Below are 19,991 nucleotides of genomic sequence, written 5' to 3'. Positions count from 1 at the left end.
CTCAAGTGTTGTCTTTAGTAGTACTTGAGCAACTGACATTGCAGAGTAATAAGATATCATCTCCAGACTATCAAGAATTAGCCTATCCTAGACTATCAAGTAATTATTTCTTGAGCTCTAGTTCTGTACAAATATTTAGGGGTTTTTGCAGTGCAGTCACATTTGAGATTGTGAGGGACATTCCATAACTGTAACTGCACAGGGATGGGTTTATTTACATGGGATTTTTCAGGCAGATGTTGGAGCACTTCACCAGTGTTGTTTGTTTGGTTGACGTGCCAATCTGACCAGGAGCCTTGTGGCTGCAGCAGAGCAGTTTTGGGTTCAAGACAGTGCACTCTCCCTTTCCACAGGCCTTATGAGCTCAGGCTCAGGACTTACCCAGTATGTCTTTCTCTTCCCCATGGCCTAATCCAAATCCTAGTGAAAGGAAAAGGTGATTCCCCATTTATTTCGTTAGTCTTGCAGTCAGAACATGGTAGAAGAAGGAACTCACCAGGACAAGGGTACACTGCTGCCAGGCATTCACACAACTGAGCTTAAGATGTTTGTCCTTACTGTGTCACACTTCTCTGATATTTTCTTCCCTGATAAAAACTTTATTTTCCCCCTGATTACAGCAACTACAATTATCACTCCAAGTGTTTTGCCCATGACTAGTTTTAATCTGTTTTAACATTCTTGCCTACCAATGGCTAATATATTCTGAATGTGTGGCTAGTTTTTACCAAATCTAAAATGGCAGAAGTTATCTCAGTCACTGAGTTACTAAAACTTGTAATAATAATAATAATAATATATAATAATAGGCAGCCAAGGCAGAGGTAAGAAGACAATATGTAAACTTAGTGCTCATCCATGAAAGAATAGTGGCAACAGGAGCTTAGTTTCCTGTGACTGGAGAGTCAATATAAAGATTCCCATAAAACAACAGAGAACTGAGGAGGATTTATTCAATTTGGACTAAGCCAAAAACAGTCATCATTTTTCCTTACAAAAGCCCCTCAATTTGTACATTATCAAAACTTGAGACTGACTTTTACAGGACATTAACGTGGAATAGGGTGCAATTTGGGCTGTTAGCCTTATTTAACACATTTTCTGAATATATCTACATATTTCATTATAAACTCTTCTTGTAACTTTAGTAGCTGTGTGGATAACAAAATCTGTGTTAGGACAGCAAACAGCCAAAAACAATTGCATCCAAACTTCTAGAAGGTTCACCTTGTATTATTCTATTCATCTTGTTTTATGTCAGAGGCTGATGGGGAATTAACAACATGATTATTTTTCTTTAAGCATTTAATTTTGAAAATTCTATCGATAAGAAGGATGTGCCCTGTGCTGTCTTGCTAGTTACAAGACATAATTGAAATCATAATAATCTAGGTCAAGGTGCTCTGAGCCTAACATTTAGGCAGAACTGGCATTGGTGACATCCTTTGCAGGGCTCACTTGGTCCAGCAGCACAAGGCTGCAGCTCATCACACCAACCCATGGTGATCTCCAGTTATCCCAGCCTAACTCAAAAAAACCCCTGGGAGGGATATCACAGTGCTAACCATAGGAGTCAACCAGTGCTCTGAATCAAGAGCACTGTGACAAACTCTTGCCTGGAGTTAATGTTTATGGCTGGTTTTATAAGCTGCTGGAAAGCAGGATGTATTGCTACACCCTGAAATATAATGGTGCCTGTGACTGCTGGTATAATAAACTGCAGAGCCTCCTCCCAACCTTTTGGATTAAGTATTAAAAGAAAATGATTAAGAGAGGAATTCCATCATTTATCTTTTGTTGAATAAAACACTTTTTTTTTCCATCCCGACTCGCTAACAGCGACAGCCATGACAATGAATGATTTGGCTTCACCCAAAAGATGGATAATCCTGCTGGAAGAGCATGACAATGATAGACAGACATCTTCTGAAGGAAAAGGTAGTAGAAAAGACTGACACTTTGATAGGCACCATGATGAACAAGCCCTCGGGGCTGAGAGTTAATAGGTTAATAGAAGTGTTCAAGCTCTCCCAGCCCCTTTTATCTCTCTGCTCCTTTTAGAGCTCCTTCAGCAGCAAAATAACATTATGAGCAGAGGGCAGATGCATTTTGTAATTCACCAACGTGCTTTCTTGTGTATTCCTTAACACTGTGGTGAAACACAGAATTAAACTACTTCCTTAAGTGAGGTGCAGTGAGAGCCCACCCTGCTCAAACCTCATTAGGGCTTTACTTTTACTTTTTCCACCTCTCAGACAATTCTTGCAGGTAATGCAATGTCCTAAGGATACTGCACGTGTTGAATTTAGTCACCTGGGAAATATATTGTTGGAGCCCAGCTGAAGTTGATGATGGGCCACATTCTGACACGGACTAAACCAGAATTTAGTCCAAATAGTTTTACTGACATCAACAAAATATGTACTTGATTTCTTGGTCAGCTGCCAACAGAAATATTTGAATATTATGAAAATAAAGGAGTAAGAGTTATTCAAATGATGCTTAACTTCTTATAGCCTTTCTATTTATTCCCATTTTTTCCTTCTAAAACTAGTTTTTTTCCTAATAACAAAAAATAACATTTATCAATGTGTATTTCATTACTTGTACATGTTTGTTGTTTTTTTTCCCCTTATTAATGATTATTTAAAGAGGTTGGGACTTTGCAAGCCCCACCATCTTGCCCTAGCAATTAAGCTAACATATAATCTACAAGTTTTTGTATCTTTTGCATTATGGAGTGTTTTGATATTAACTAAGAGTTCCTTGCTCAGTGTTTGAAGCCATCTGCAAGAACAGGTCTTGACATGAATGGTTTGTACAATGGGCTTGAACAATTTTACAGTAAAGTTAACTGTATAAGTCAGACCAACATGAGAAGAGCAATGTAAGTAAATGAGTAATGAGGTAAATAAACAGAAGAAATATAGCATCAATAAGCATGCTTTACAACTAAAGGAATTTAAGCCAATATATTTCAGAGCAAAAGAACGTGATGCACAGTTGGCAAAGTCTCTCTTGAGACTATAATGAAGTCATAATGCTGTACTTGTCTGTGTTAGTACTAAGAAATAATGTATGGTTCACTCTGTGGGATGGTGGAGGACAGATCAGCTCCCTGACATGCTGCATTAACTTGGATGTACAAAATCCTTCTCTGTACTTATCTTTTCCCTTGCTTATTTATTTTTAATGCTCCTAGACATGGATTGTCAATATGTCTGCCCACACATGCCACATTTCTGTATAACCTTAAAAGGATTCATGTAATCCAAATAAGCTTGGGGGATGTATTTTGTAAACACATGACAAATGCCTTTATTGATAGACTTGTAGTCTGGCTTCAGGACACAGTTGATATAAAATGTATATTACATGTAGAAAAGAATGCTTTGATTAGTATATCTAAACTTTTTATTTGAATGCAAATAAGTTTACCTCAGCTACAAGTTTTTGCACTAACTTTCTCATTTAAGTGTTTTCATTAAGTGTATCTATTACTTTCTCTTCATCTAAAGGAGTATTTCTGATCTTCTGTAGGACATAACAGGGGTGTAATGCTGTTATTTAAAACAACAGAGTTACTACATCAAGTGTAACCCCAGATTTAGGGCAGGCAAGCTGGTTTACATCACTCTCAGGCATTACTTGGCTTTCTAGTACATGACTACAGGCTGCTAAGCAGGAGCATTGTGAAGCAATTTCATATGCTGGAACAAGATCCTTTAGAATTACAAATCCCATTACCCCTCTGGCCTTCGACCTGACCCCTCTACACCAATCCACAGGTTATAGGTATGTTTAAACTAGGTCAAGACAATGTCAGAACAGAATATTTCACAGTACAAAGTGTGTCCTGGTGTAGAGAATGTGAGGACGCACTACAGACAAGGAAGAGAGGCTAAATTGCCCTCTGTGCTTTTGGAAATTACTCAGGTCCCCGACAACAGGGATGAAGCACACAGTAGATGTGAAGTTCAATCTGTTTTATTTCTTCTCACAGGATATTGCATATTTTTTAATCTGTGATTCTTATGAATTAATAGTTTGTGTGGGTGGTACCACAATTAACAGCCTCTGCTCCAGGGAGCTTACACAAATAGCACACCATAAACAGAACACACAACAAAGTGCCAGACAGGTACAGTGATTGCAAGAAGGAGATCCAGAACTGAACCTCATGGGTATCATCCTTGCCTCATTTTCTGTCTAGCAATGAGCTGGTTAATGCTATCTGTCCTTGTAGAACTTAAAAATGCTCATGTCGAGGGGCTATGCAAGTTTGTGTTATATTATATTAACTAAGGGTCCGTGAAAAAGACTGGACATCCATCCTTCTGGAGCAAGTCACCAGATGGTTTTGTACCTTGGTTTTCCCATTTGTAAAATCAAAAGAATGATTCTGAGTTTCCTTTGTAAAATGCCTGAAAGGTGCAGAAAAGTGGAGGGTGCTACACTTCTGGAGCATCAGCACAGATGCCCTGGTGCACAGGTCACTGCTGTGGTACACAGGAAATGAAGAAAAATTTGATTTCAGCTCATTGCCTTTTCAGCATGTGCTGGCAGTGACAGTCCTGGCAGGGCCATCACAGCCCCTGTCTCACTGGCAGAAGGAAATGGAGGGGCTGAACCAGCTCTGTGATTTACTGCTGGCAGAAACGTGGAGCTTAGACGTACTTCTGGCTTTATGCAGATATCCAGAGCTGCAGTGAATTACCCATGTACACATCAATTACAGACTGATTTAGAGCTTATGCTTTTTGTGCTATTTTTAGCCTAATAGGTTAATGACTGGGACTTGTAGCTGTAAAGACAATTCAAGTAATAATAGTAATGAGCTGTAGATATCTGTGTTTTTACAGCATACTGGCTGCACAACCCATTGGTAATTGAAAACAAAAATGTTTTTGAAATAAAACCCACTACACCTTTAGTCCAGCACAATTCCCAGATCACAGATTGGCCATTTCTTTAATTTTTAGTATGCCTTCAGTGTCAACTACCTTTTTAGTCTAGTGTTCTTTCCCCCAGAAATACAGAGTTGATATCAAGTTGTGTTCTAGAAGAACGAGCTGATCTGAATGTTAAATTAATACATATGCATGCATGCACATATATCTCTATTTTAACTGCAAGGCACATATTTCAAATGTATCAGAAGGTTTTGTCATTTACGTATGAAAATTAATTCATAAATCTTTTTTTGTATTTACAGCAGCCCTGACAGAGTTTATCAAAAATGAGCTGCCTTACAGAACTATCAATGGATTAATAAAAAGAATCTGATCTAATATTCATGACGCAGGAGACAAATGTAAACAGTCAGGCAACTTCATCTTTCTATTCTTGGAGAAGTGTTGTTTTTTTCATAACTTTTCCTTGTAGATTTTGTTTTCTCATTTCATAACTGCTTTAACAAAAGAACTGTGCCATCAATTTTGCTGTATTGCATTATTCATGTGGAGGTAATACACACCAAATTCAATGCACAAAGGAGAGAAATACAAAAGAATGTTCTATATTATTATTCATATAAACCCAAGAAAACTTTCAAAATCATACTGTCCTGTTATATTTACGACCCAATAATATTCTTCAACTGTGTAGTTCTTAATGTCCAAACACGTCTTTCTGTCCTGTTGCTCACAGGAAGTCTTAGTATCTATTTGTTTATCCTGATTACCTTTACAACTTGATTTTGCTCTGAGACCCAAGCAGCCAATAACTAATTTGGGGAAAGGATCATTCTTACACTCAGGTCTGTGACCTGAGCTGCTGATTGTAATGGAAGCTATTAGCCTACCACAGAGGAATGTGAAAATGAAATGTAATTTTTAGGAGAGTGATTGCACTCATGCTGGACTCTCAAGATTCTTTTTGAAGGTCATTTTTGTGCTGATGGTCTTAACTTTGGGATGATCTTGGAATGAGGTTTCCCTAGTTTGTCCCCAGAAGCAGACCTGTCTGAGGCAAAGATTCTGCTCGACTTCTTGTCCTTATTTCCCTGTCAGCCTGCTCCTTTCCTACTGGGACATGGTTTAGTGGTAAACCCAGCAATGCTGGCTTAATGATTAGACTTGATGATCTTAAAGGCCTTTTCCAAACTTAACCTTTCTTATTCCAACCTTCCCTAATTATATTTCTGAGAAATCTCTCAATCTTACCTAGCTGAGTGCTTAGGAATTTATTGAAATCTTTGTTTGACTACTGCATTGTTTACATGAAGGTGTTTAATAACTTCTGGGCCAGATTCTCATTTGGTGGAAAAAGATGTGGATGCCAGGTAGGCAGCTTTTCTGCACACAGAGCTGCTCCCCCAGAGTGGTCATCTCAGAATCACTGCTGCTCTTGGACTACAGATGTTGCAATGTTAAGCTTTTTGGCCTGCTCAGGTGATGTTACCTTCCATTCAAAACTAATTAGTCTCCTCAATATTGCACCCATACCATTTACTTGCTTTCTAATTTAGTAGTATACTAAAGACAAATTACTTTCCAACAGAAATGTCAATGGTTTCATAGCAACCAGAGGTACCTGAAAGCTTTTCCTTTCATGTTAAATCCCATTATAAGAGCATCAAGCCTGATGCTTTATGCCTCATGTTGGTGTGAGAGACTGACTGCTGCATCCAAGTAGCAGAGCCAGTCTCTGGAATCTGCTCCTTGTGCATGCTAGAACCAAAATATAAGAGGCCACCAGCTTGTTCTGTCAAAAGTTGGGTGCTTTATTTTAATTAACTTCAGCAGTTGCTTCAACACACAGAAGGCTGTTTTAAATGGGTTTTATCATCAGATCTTTTATTTTGTGGAATGCCTTGATTTTGTGCTCAGAAGCTGTGAAATGAGAAGTTACTGCAAAAAATCAGTCAATATTAACTACCTTCCAGCTGCTTTCCTACCAAAACCAAATAGTAACCAATACTGCAGTCTGATCCAATGCAGACAATTGAAAAGGTGAAAAAAAATCTAATTTTTGCTTCTTATAGTTGTTGAATGTATTGCACCCCTTAGACTTGTGGTTTTGCCATGAACTGAGCAAAGACTACCTGCATGGGATTTAAACCAAGATTCCCCTGGGGGAGAGCCAGGTCCTGCTTGATGAACCTCACCTCAGGGCTGTGCAGTGGTGCAGAAGGCAGGGAAAGCAGAAAGAGATGGGAAACCATTGCACTGTGAGACTGTGCTAGGTGATTCCTGTTGTTCCTACAATACCTGGGATGCACAGTGACACATGGTTATATTTGCCTTTGATATTGCCTCAAGAAAAACATTAAATTTCAGTGGTTTCCCCACTTTTATAGCTCAGTCATGGCCCTCCACTTGCTGTGTGCAGGTTACTCAGCCTTGTTAGGTCCAGTACTATGTGAATGTGTATTTTGCTCTCCAAAAATATGAGTGCATATGGGACAGTTGTCCCTGAACAAATGCAGAAGTTCATCTCAGCACCCAATTACTCTGCAAATGTGCAAGCAACAAAAGCATAGGAGCTTGCAAATGCTTTATATTGCTGATTTTTGGATAAGCATACTTTTTTCTTGGTACTTAATACAAATTAACTATTTCATTCAGGTTTTATTGACTGGCTGTTACAGTGATTAGGAAGTTTTGGGGTCAATTTAATGAAAAAAAAAAAGGACTGACTTTTGGCTTTGCTTCTTTGGTCAAAAGTGAGTTATGGTCTCAATGCACAAATCTGAACACAAAATAAGAAATTTGTCTTTGTTGGGCTTTGTATGTGGAAAGAAATGAGCTTCAGCTGGCGTGGGATTTGGTAAAATTAAATATGCCTGCTGGGAAAGCTGTTATTGGATATTATAAGAAAAGATTGATTTCAAAAAGCTCAGACTGTTGTATGAACAATCACTGTAATCAGTATTTTTATACAGCAAAGGCATAAAAATTCCAATGAAAAAGTGAGTCTCGGTTTTTTCATAGAAACAGGATTCCAAAGCACCTTGAGAAGAATGAGGCAGGTGCCCCAGGGTTGGCATAGTGATGAGTTGTCTGAACAAATGAACCAAATTTGCACATTGCTTGGCATGGCTACAGCTTCTGTTACCTTTTTAGCCATCTTTTTTCAGTGTTTTTTTGTGAACAAGATTTTATTATCCTAGATGAAAAGCATATTTCATACCATATCTTGATTATTCCTAAAACTTTAACTTCCTCACCTTCAGCTTTACACAGCTTATAAAAGATAATTGGGCTGCACTCATGGAGACCCTATGCACTTGGATGTGCAGAAAATTATTTTCCCCAAATAAAGCACCTCACAGCAGACTGGCTGGGTTGTCATGTTGTTTGAACATTTATTGTGTTCAGAATAAGCCTGAAGTGATCCCTAATTTTTTTTTTTTTTTTTTTTTTTGGTGTAATCTGAGTCAGATTTTGGGGAGATACTCATTTACTTTCACTTAATTGTGTTGTTGGCCATGAGAGGGATAAAACCAAGCATTTAAGTCTTTGACTGGCAGCTGTGCTTAGCTAGAAGTGCAGTTATAGGTTATAAAAGTAGACTAAGGATCTGTTAAAAATGGTTTATGTGTCATGTTTGTATGTCACACATCACTTCATTTTTTATAAACTCAGAATTATAATTGTGGACTGTGAGCCATAATCCATAAGAAATATACATAGATATTTAAGATTTCTAACAGAAATGAAGCATGACAGTCGCAGAACTAAAGCTGATTCTTGTAAGAATAATAAATCCATGGAAATCATAGAAACACAGATCATTGCACAGATAGAGACCAATATAACAAACCAGTAAGCATAAGGCTGCCCAGGGAGAAAAGTGATTATGAAGAATAACAAAGAACTTATGCTAGTCCAAATTCATAAGAAAGAGAACAAAAGAAAGTGAGTATGAAAATTGACTTGAACATTGGTACTTTGGCAGTAAAGATAATTCCCTCAGGCTGCTGTCCATCTGGTGCCCAGTTTATGTCACACGAACCAAGGTCATCTTAACAAATGTGTAACATATTCATAGCTAACAAGACTTGTAACTTGCATTGTTTGTTGTGTTTCTATGATGTTTATTTAACTGACAGTATTCCATTAAATTTAGGCTGTGATTTCATAACAAATTCTGATTTGTTGCACTTCTATGAGTTCCCCGCCTTCCCTCCCAGTACATTTTTATTTTAACTATTTATGGGAGGAAAAGCTGAACTGCTCATGTTTCTAAACAGTCTTAGTAAATGAAAATCAATTGTGAGTACTGTGACCACCTTCAAAGTCTGCATTAGGCTGTTGGGGAACAGGATATTTATTTGGTCATCCCTTCAGCTCTCGGGATATTAAAAAAACACCATTATTAGCATAATATCAAACACAAAAACAAGGCTCTGTCATAGCCATAATAAGTTAAACTGAGTTAGCTTTCTCCTCCTCCTTTTCTAGGATATGATTTGTTGAAAATGCATGCATGCTTTTCTTGTAAGAAGGCAATGCTTTTTTCCAGTACTATGGACAAAGGTTGTAATGTGTGGGTTGCTCATCCAGCTCGCTCTGCAGGTTTGGCCTGTTGGGCTCTAAATCTGACCTGATATTTTTGCTTTCTTCAGTACATTGGCTTGCATTTAATGCCTCATCGCTTTCCCCTCGTGATTTCAATGGCAAAATTTGCTCAGTTTTCATTATGGTAAAAATTCCTTTAAGGTTATGGATAAAAACAGAATTTAAAGTAGTATGGTGATATTAAAGTCTCTAACCGTTAGAGATGAATAGAGGAATATTGGGAATGTTCCCACTATCTGTGCTGCAGGAAAAAAAAAAAGGATATGTACAAAGTAGAGATACAAGAAGGTTTTGGAGGGCAGAGAAAACGTATTCCAGTGGGAGATTTCTGTTGAGCTTCTAAAAAAAGAAAGTTAAGCCTGTATAAACACCTTTCTGTGAAGAAAACATGAAATACTACAGGGTTCTTTAATCTACCAAAGAAACATATAGCAAGAACCAGTAGCTGGGAGCTAAAGCAAGGCAATTTCAAATTAGAAATAAGGCACATGCTGTTGCTTTTTTCTCTCTGTTTCACAGAGATGGTAATTAAACTTTGGGGCAGGCTACATTGCAGTAGGAAAATGGTAGACGTCATCTCTGGAGACTTTCAGATACAGTCTATATACTTTCTGAAAGTTATTTTTTGGCTGAACACAAGTAATGGGGGGCTCAATATCAGAGGTAATTGGATGGAATATATAAGTATCTGAAACAAAAACTCAGTGTAGATGAACTAATCTCTTCTCCTGGCCTTAAATGTATGAAAATATAGATTGCTTTACTGCAATGTGTTTGTTTCGTACACCTAATTGGTTTTCTTTCAGGGCTCAAAAAGCTTTAGTCACTGCAGCTTGCATCACTAACCTTTAAGAATTCAAAACAATGCTCTTTACTGCTTGCTGAATTGTCACATAGTATATGTCTCTAAATCCATCTGAATGTGCAATTTCCAACTCCTGGTTATCACCAGGAGCCCAGTCAAGGATGACAGAACAGCATCCAATTTTGTTGATCTCTACTACAATTACAACAGTCAAAAGCTGCATAAGGGCCATCCTACATCTTAAATCTTTTGAGGAAAAACTGCTTGAAAACATGTTATATCACAGGGGTTATTGATGGGAGTAGGGTGATTGACAGGAAATTCTGAAAAACCCAAACCTTTCTAGGATGAATTACAGCACAAATATGTAACCCACAAAGAATGGACTGACTTCAGTGTCAATCTTTGTGGATGGATTCCCCACAAATCACTGGGTAGAAAGTGCCACCGGACGTTTGCAGTAGCTCCAATCCCAGAGCAAGATGCTTTCTTGATTCCAAGGACACAGTGCATATATTGATTTAACTTTTCCATATTCTGCCTGAGCAAGTCAGAAATTGCACTGAGTTGGATGTGTGACAGTGAGAGTGTTCAGACAAATTGGTGGGGTGGGGTTACACCATAAACTATCTGTGTCCAAAATGCCCTATCAAGGAGCTCAGAGGATTGTTTTCTGAGGAGTGTCAGCTATGGTTGCAGTGCTGGTTTAATACAAAAATGTGTGCACCTACTCTGCCCTAACCCCCGCTCTTCTTCCTTACGCCCTGTTGAATTTACCTCCATCAGCTCTTCCAGAATGTGATTCCCCTCTCCCAAACACTTTTTGGTTTGATTCACTTTGTCTCACCGGATGTTTATCTTCTTCCTATTTCTGATTGCCACTGATGTCCTTTCTCCTAGAAGATATATTCATCTATTCATATATTCGCTATTTTTTCAGATTTTATTTATGTCAGGTCGGGAGAAAAATATAATAAATTACTGTGACTGTGGAGTGCTCACAGGAATAAATTGTCAAAGACTTTTAATAAAATTATGCTCTCTTCTAAGCTAGGGTCTTTGTAAACAAAGGCATTATACAGAATAAAGCTTTCCTGTCTAAGCTCTGATGACAGGTCTTGAGAATGCCGTGCTTTGGTTACTCCATACTTAAACATGGATAGATGATTGACAATTGGCTTTTCCCAAGCCCTGTGTGTCTGTAAGGACCTTTTCCTGGTCAATGTTGCTTTCAGCCCTAACTCCATGGACTCATTGCTCCTGATCCAGATTTTGTCCCAGTCAAGACAACGTGAAGAAGAGGGAAAAATGCCAGCAGTGCTTTAACTCCCCCAAAACAATTCCCCTTGAAAAGTAGAGCTGTTGAAAAAAAAAAAAAAAAAAAAAAAAAATTCAATCTATCAATCCTCACTAATCTGAACCTTCAATCCCAACCCAATCCATTGTGTGGGGGTGACCTGCCGCTGGTCGAACTCCTGAAGTTCAGAGCAAGTGTCCTCAGGTTCCAGTTGTCTTGCATGTTTGAATCTCAGTTCACCTGAGAGTAGAGTTAATTTTTTTAAGCTCTTCATTAGTTTGATTCCTAGCTCACACATCTTGTTGCAAATTGAATGCATTATCTCCTTTTTTCACCACATGCTATTATCTAGGTACTTCTTGGGTAAGAAATTGTCTCTATTAGCATTTCTGTCATGCAGAACAGGCATTCTGTCAGTGTTGGCAGCTCTTTTTTACTACAGGTCTCAAATGTGAATTGAATTTTATATAAATTTCATGCTGTGACTTAAATTATCTCCCTTGAAGTACCTGTAACACTCCTTTTAGTGGAGAGTCCTCAAAGAATCGCAACTATGGGACTCATAGTGGAGTTAAAAATCAAGAAGCAGGTTTTAGGTGAAAGAACATTTTATCCAAAGCATTTGTCACAGTAATTTCAGCTGTTTCCACCTTAAGGAGGAAGGCTTGCTATGATTTTTTTAGAGTTCCAGGTTCTTCTGCTGTTCTACATTCCTAAATATCAATTCCCAGGTGTGAAACTTGGCACTAAGTTGTTAAATCCTTCAGCTTTTAAAGCTTCTTCAAAATATCCTTCACATGTAAGGAAGCATAATTTTGGAAATCCGATCAGCAGCACATATGGTGCGCTGACTGTAGTTTTTATACCTCAAACGCCCGCAGAAGACATGGGAGAAGCCCAGGAGAACCTTACATGGATTTTTAGTGCTGTCCAGAATTTCCCCCACAGAGAATTGGTGGTATCACACCACAGACACCCTTTAATAGTTTTGTTCCCAGAAATCCCTCTTTTGAAAATTAACAAAGGCCAATAACTTCTCTCTCCTCCTTCCTGTAGATGAAGGAAACTGAAAAAGCAGTTGGAGGTTTGTGCACTACAAAATGATAGCATAGGAGCATTTTGAAAAACGTTTTTAAAAAAGCTTTTATCATGTTAACTGGTACAGCATCCAGCACAGAGTCACAATTATGCTCCCTGTTAAAGAGAATTAACTTAATTCATTTTCATGTTGTGACCTGCAACAGTTTAATTTACCTGAGAGCATTCTTCCTGTCAATACAGGCTGGATGGAAACATGATAACTTCAGGTTAAGTGTCTGATTTGTGATGCAGTTTACCTCTGCAATGACTGCACTGTTCAAATTAATTAATACCAGATCATTATCTTTAGATGGCAGGCAGATGTTGAGGTTATGGTGTTTGTGAACCCCAAGCCTGTTTTTTTTTTTTCTGGGCAGCTCACCAGCAGTTGCTGTATAAATTGGAGAGCCAAGGTCTAGGCCTTCTGGCAGTCAATTGGTTTTGTAATTATCTTAGTAATAGTTCTCAATTATTATTCAGTAAAGGTCGTCTTTCTTCTGTTAATGGGTCACAACACCCCTAGGGATCCAGAGATGGGCCAGTTCTCCTTTTTATCATGTAAATAACTTGCCATCTGTGTGCCACCCAGATTCATCTAAGGCAGTTCTGAAAACACTGATTATTAATATCAAAGCTGCAGATTCTGACAGGATTGTAGAATTGTTTTTAGATGTTTTTAAAGATGGGCTTTTTTTCCTAAAATTTTCAAGACTCTTATTAAATGCTGTGGACAACTTAGTGGCAATTCTCTTCAAGTAATACAAAGATTGAAAAGACAAACTTTTTTTTAACTAGATCACGTGTAATCTACCTGTTTATCTCTAACATATATCTTCTACTTTATTCACAAATTATGATGTTTGGAACACATGTTGAAAATGCTTTTCCTTCGAAAATAGTCACAATCTGCAATGTTAACATTCAGACAGGTTACTGATGCACATGGAAAATTTCCCAAATATTGAAATGTTTAAATATTTCCAAGTCCTTTATTTTGAAATCATATTTCATCCTTTTAGTATTTTTATTAATGTGCTATTCAATATAACTCCTGTTATATTCATTCAGTAATATTTTGGGTTTTCACTACTGTAACACTGGCTGGTACAGTACTCTGCCTTTCCTTCCAGTGGCATTAGTAGTTATCAAACCCTGATACCCTTTTTTCCACCCCATCATTATGACCTGCCTGCCTTTATTTCTGTCCCATTGTATTTATTTCTGCCATGTGATTGCCTGGGGGAAGTTAGATTACCAACCAAAGTTACTGGACTTGAACAGAACTTTTTAATTCCCTTCTCTACATCATGTTTACATTGCAGGCTGTGCTGACAATGAATAAAATGAAAAAGTTAACAAAACTGATAAAGTCATCATTTGCTTCTACTCTGTTGCAATAGCCATGCTGTAATTGGTGCTGTTTCATATAAAATTACCATATAAATTGTGCCATCCAAAGCTGCAACATAAAGAGCAACAGTATTTACAATAAATGGCAAATCCCTGTTAATTATTGATAGCCTAATAAACACACCATTATAATTCAGTCTTATTATTCATTATCAGTAATAACTCTTATTTACTATTCATTGTGTAAGGATCAATTATGATTAACTGTTCTAAAAATGAATAGTCCACATGAATGTTTCTGTTTTCAGGGCTTTTTCCATTGAAGGAAAGGGTTTCCGTATTAAAATGCTCTGTTCAACAGGAGAGAACATGACTGTACCTGACGAGCTTACGGACACCAGTATCCTGATCCTGGTGTCTGTGAAAAGCTGCTATGAGCTCTGTCAGAGACACTGGATGATTTTGCTTCTTTGGAGGCCATTACTTGGCCCAAAAGTGGTTGACTTATGACCTTGGATGTTCTTGGCCTTCTTGGCCACCTGGGCAAAGAGCAGTTTACCTTTAATAGTAATGAAGTTTTGCTTTACTGCTTAGCAATGTCAGAGAGCTCTTTTTAAAATAAACTCAGCCAAAAATTCATTGAGGCATCATCATAAATCCCAGTGGCTTCAAAACTTAATTTTGCTGGGGAAGGAGGCTGAATTCCAGGCATTACAATGACAGTGTGTCCTTGTGTGGATCTGCAGAGCGACCATCACGTGTACTGTGAATGACGATGTCTTCTCCAGAAATGATCCATTTATTGAGCCCTTGGTCTTGTAGTATTTTTTAAATAGATGAAATCAGCCCAGTCTTTCTAGGCTGTATTGCCAGAGTCAGGACTTTTACCTTCTGGTGTTGGTAGTGTCACTGCAGGCTGTAGGAAGGACAGGACTAGAAGTATTTGAAGCCAGCACTATTCCCTTTTTCTACGAGGCTTTTGATTTTCAGACCTCTCTTCCAAGCATAACTCAACTGCCAATTGTCACTAAGAAACAGCACTAGAGAACATTGATTTCTCACAATGCAGACCAAATTCTTTCCTTCTTTGTTTCAGTTTTTATTTTTCTGACCAGACTTTGGCTAATATTTGGCTTTGTCACTCGTTTCAGGTTTTTCATGCGCAGGTAACTCCACCATATCTCCTGTTAGATGTTAAATGCTGCAAATTCCATCTGTTATGAAGTGCAGAGACCATCAATCACTGTCCACCAGTGATCCTGGAGTGTGCCCTAAGCATGGCACACTTGGAAGTGCCCTGAAGTTTTCACAGTGACTTTAGTTGAACACAGGGCAGGAGAGTGATCACTGTGTGCCAAGGTAAGGCCTTCCTTCAGATCTGACTGGATTTCCCACTGATTTATCAGTGGGGGTTTAAAGTACACTGTCTGCAGGCAGCATTCTTGAGTTATCCAGAGTTTCTTGGCACAGAGGAGTTTCTGCATATCCACTTTTTGTTTGACAAGGGTTCTCCACTGTCTTTCCCCAACTGCCCACTTCAGAATTTAAAATATCTGTAAAATGCTCTGTGTTTTTCCATGATGTGCCAGTTCTCACCAGCTGTGATTCTCCAATACAGTGATGCACTATAAGGCAGCCAACTGACTTGTAAAAGGATATGAGTCTGTGTGCCAAGGAGAATTTAGCATAATGATTCAACTGCAAATATAAAACACAATTTCAAAGAAGGAAGAGAAGAAATTCAAAATGTATATAAACGTGATATGTATAAATATTTTTTATTTTGTTTCAACTAACATCTTACTCTGCCGTGTGTATGGCATCTAAGACACACCGAACATTTTTAGCATGTAAGAAATAATTCATTTAGTTTATGGACACAAAGCAGTGTATAAACCATGTAGCTAAATAAATGCTTTGTTTCCAATTCTTACATGCATTACACTGTGACATATCTGGAATTATTCCAGAAAGTCATTCCAAGAGAAGTCCTGCCAGCAGAATGAAGTTACAGCAGAAGCCTTGGGTAACTCGTGGCACCTCTGTCAGCGCAGATGCTGTAGTGCAGGAGGAGTGTGGGTTAACACCACACATGTGCCTCATGTTCACACCTTTCCTCAAGCTGTGCAAGGCCATACCAAAGTGTCACTGCCTAAGCACTGCTGCCATTGCCCAGGCGAGGTGTCTCACAGGCTTGGCTGCACAAGTCACACCTTTGTATTCAGGCTTTGACACATCTTAAACAAGAGCAGAATTTGCTCTAACTGGTCAGTAGCCCTTTGCACGGCATCCTTAGGCAGCTCTCCCAACTCCCCATGAGGTAATTAAATATTGATCTTGCCCCTTTTACAGATGAAGAAAATACTCATGCTGTGTTTCAAGAAAAGATCATTTTTTTGTGGAGTCATGGCTCAACTCCAGCCAGCAACTCGGTTTCACAGATCCTCTTCTCACTGCTCCCCAGTGGGATTGAGGAAAGAATCAGAAAAGTAACAGGGAGAAAACATGCAGGTTGAGATAGAGAGTTTAATAAGGAGAATAAAAGCACACAAGCAAAGCAAAATGTGGAATTCATTCCCCACTTCTCATGTCCAGGCAGGTGTTCAGACCTCCCCAGGAAAGCTGGGCTCCATCACTGCTAAGGCTGGCTTGGGGAGGCAAACCATCATTCTGAATGTGCCCCCTTGCTGCTTCTCTCTCAGCTGAGCATGACACCATCGGGTATGGGACACCCTTGGGTCAGTTGTGGTCAGCTGTCCCAGCTGTATCCCCTCCCAAATCCTTGTGCCCCCAGCCCCCTTGCTGCTGGAGAGGGTGAGGAGCAGAAAAGGCGCACGTAGTGTAAGTGCTGCTCAGCCATACCTAAAACGTCCCTGTGCTATCAACACTTTCCAGCAAAAATCCAACACAGCCCCATGTTAGCTCTGTGAGGAAAATTAGCTCTATCCCAGGCAAAAGCAGGACACACAGTCTGTTAATCCAATTGATATAATTTTCCAATTAAGGTACAATTAATGTAAAATGCACTAGAAATACTAGGTAGGAGTGAAACTGTGACCATCTACTGTTGTTGAAAATGTTCTATGAGCTCCATTATGCCATTGTAAAATAATTCTCTAAATGTCAGTGATGTGAGGAGCACAAACAAGAAGTTGCTGTTATTAGACCTGCTTTTATTATGCAGCCTAACTGAGAGCAGTATTGTGTTTAAGAATAAGCAGGGAAGTAAAAAATTAGGGATTTTGATCACAGAGAAATGTGCTTTACCATGTGCTGTAAATATTACTGAGGCAGCAGCATGCCTGCTTTTCAGAAGCCAGAAAATGAACCAAACAAAGGGAGGAATATCATGAATCATAATTTGCTGAGAATGCAAACTATTCAATGTATTTTGTGTTTTCTTTTTAATTTTATTCCTTTGTTTTATTTTGGTTTTAAGTAAGGTAATATACATATTTTGATCACTTTGCTGGAACCTCAAAACACGGAAATATAGCACCAATGAGGCTTGAAACCTCCATCAAACGCCTGCTGAAAAGTGTCTGTTGCTGGCACAACTGCAAGATCTTTTGCTATTTTTTCAACTAACATGTGCAGCATTTCCCACCTAGCGCAGGAAATGGTGGCTGCTTGCATAAACATATATTTAAGACTTAAAAGAGCCAACTTGGAAGTTAGTCCAGCTGTTGGTGTTCATCAGCTCACTGTGGCAAATTTGCCTTTGAATTCAGCAAGGCAATAGTTAACCTCTCACTCCCCTTGCAGCTAAAATACAGCTCTGGTGCAGTGCATTCCTGCACCATCCTCCACGTTGCCTTTTGTGTATGGTATAATTATCAGCTTCATTATAATAACTCTTGCATTTAAGTATTATATACCCAAGGGCAACCTGGGAGATTTTATATCTGCAAGCCCCATTTCATCCTTCTGTAATAAAACTCTACACAGAACATAGGGTGGCACCAGGCAAACATCAGAATGTCTAATATTTAAAGGATAAAGGATGAAGACTGTTATATACTCTTGCAGAGAAATGAAGACTGGTAGATTGAAGGCAACTAAACTAGTTAAGCCCAATATACAATTATTTGGAAATTTAAAGACTAGATATTCAATAAATATTTGCTTACTTATCAGATTAAACAATAAATAAATTAGTCTTCATAACAGAGGAATGATAAAAAGATTTTTCTTTAATTTCACATTCCCACTTAAGGTTTTCATATAAGCAGATTTTGATAACCTGGGAATGCAGAACTGTGCAAGCTGTGGGAAAATAGCAGCACCAAGGAAGTTATATTTTAGTTTTTCACCACAGAGATAAGTTCAATAATCAGGTCAGCTTTCCTAGGAGAAAAGAAAGCAAATAAACCAATAAACCCAGCCTCCCACCTGAACTTAATTTGATGCAGATGAATGAAATATCAGCAGGCTTTTGGACCTAAGTGAAAGGCAATACTTTTTGTTGGGAGATAATTTTTTGTTATTTTACACTTCTAAGATTTGAAACCTGCCTGAAAAATTGGAACTCAAATATAGGTCTTAGTTTTTAAAATTATGTTTTTCTTTTATATGAACACAGGAAGCTTGGGAATATCTAATTTTATTGCTTTTGTGATTGTGGGAAAGAAAAATCTGTAACTTTGTGTGCTATATTCCTGTGCCACATACTAGATTAATAGCAGCAGAAGGTCATTACCAGGCTAAATTTTAACCCATTCCCAGTGCAGTCCTTTGGGCCTGTCTCACTGGGGACACTCCTGTAATGTATAGCATTCATTTGAATATAAACCTCTTGTTTTAATGATGTTGTCTTCTTAAACCATGAGTTGTAGAGCTGCTGAATATCAAACATTGTTCAGTACACCCTGATGTAAAATATTTCCCTCTCTGGTAGCTGTGCCACATAACAAGTGTTTGAAAATTGCATGGATGTGGTGCTAAGGCAAAGGGTTTAGTGGTGGACCTGGTCCTGTAAGGTTAATAACTGGACTTGGTGACCTTAGAGGTCTTTTCCAAGCTTAATGACTCAATGATTCTCATCTGGAATCTGCACATGCACCTTCCTAGGCAGCTGAATACAGAACTTGTGCTTTTCCAGCCCCTGTGTGCCTGTCTCTACTTCTCCCTCTCTTTTCAGCTTTCCCTGGGTGAACTGTCAAGGAGAGTGGGGTCCCCAGTTCTGCTGCCCTCTGGATGGCTCCTCTGCTCTCATCTCAGAGCAAAGGCAGCCATCCCTGTGAGCCCCAGGTTTTGGGGGAAACCAAGGAGGTAACAGAGACCATGGCATTAGGGGCAAGTGAGGGCTGAGGTGAAGAACTTCCATGGCAGTAACTCTGCTAGCGGGGAGACCAGGAGCTGGAGGAAGAGGAAAAGCACAGAGGAGTTATTTTATTCTGAAAGCCCACTTATTGCATGTACAAAAGGTGCAGTTAGTATCATAACACTTGGATATGCTGTGGTATATTTTCTAATATTCATAGTGGGAAAGAATCAAACTAATCCCCGTTCAGTCCTGGCAGTATGGAAGTGCCTCCAGCAGCCAGTGCAAGGGACTGAGGATGGAAACAGCAAAAAGCCTTAAAATGCCTCTCTAACCCTGTAATGAGCTCATCCAGTGCCCCAAGCCTTTCTAGGAAGGCAGGTACACCCAGCGCTCGGCACACTGGATGCCATGGCTGGCTGCACTTGCTGTGGGAGCTTCATAACACTGACAAATGGCCTGGGGGATTTCGTTAACCAAGAGCATGAATGATAGCAGAGCTAATGCACACTCTCAAACACTCTGTGCTGTATTTTGGGGTTTTTAGTGGTGTAGCCAAAGTGTAAAAATGGATGCAGGGCTTTTAAATCTTCCCAATAAAGGGAAAACATTGTCTGAAGCCATGGAAGCTTCATATCCACTGGCATAGCAACTAATGCAGTTTGCTTCTGA

Source organism: Coloeus monedula (assembly GCF_965178545.1).
Source record: "Coloeus monedula genome assembly, chromosome: 10".
NCBI lineage: Eukaryota > Metazoa > Chordata > Aves > Passeriformes > Corvidae > Coloeus > Coloeus monedula.
This window is presented reverse-complemented; position numbering follows the sequence as displayed.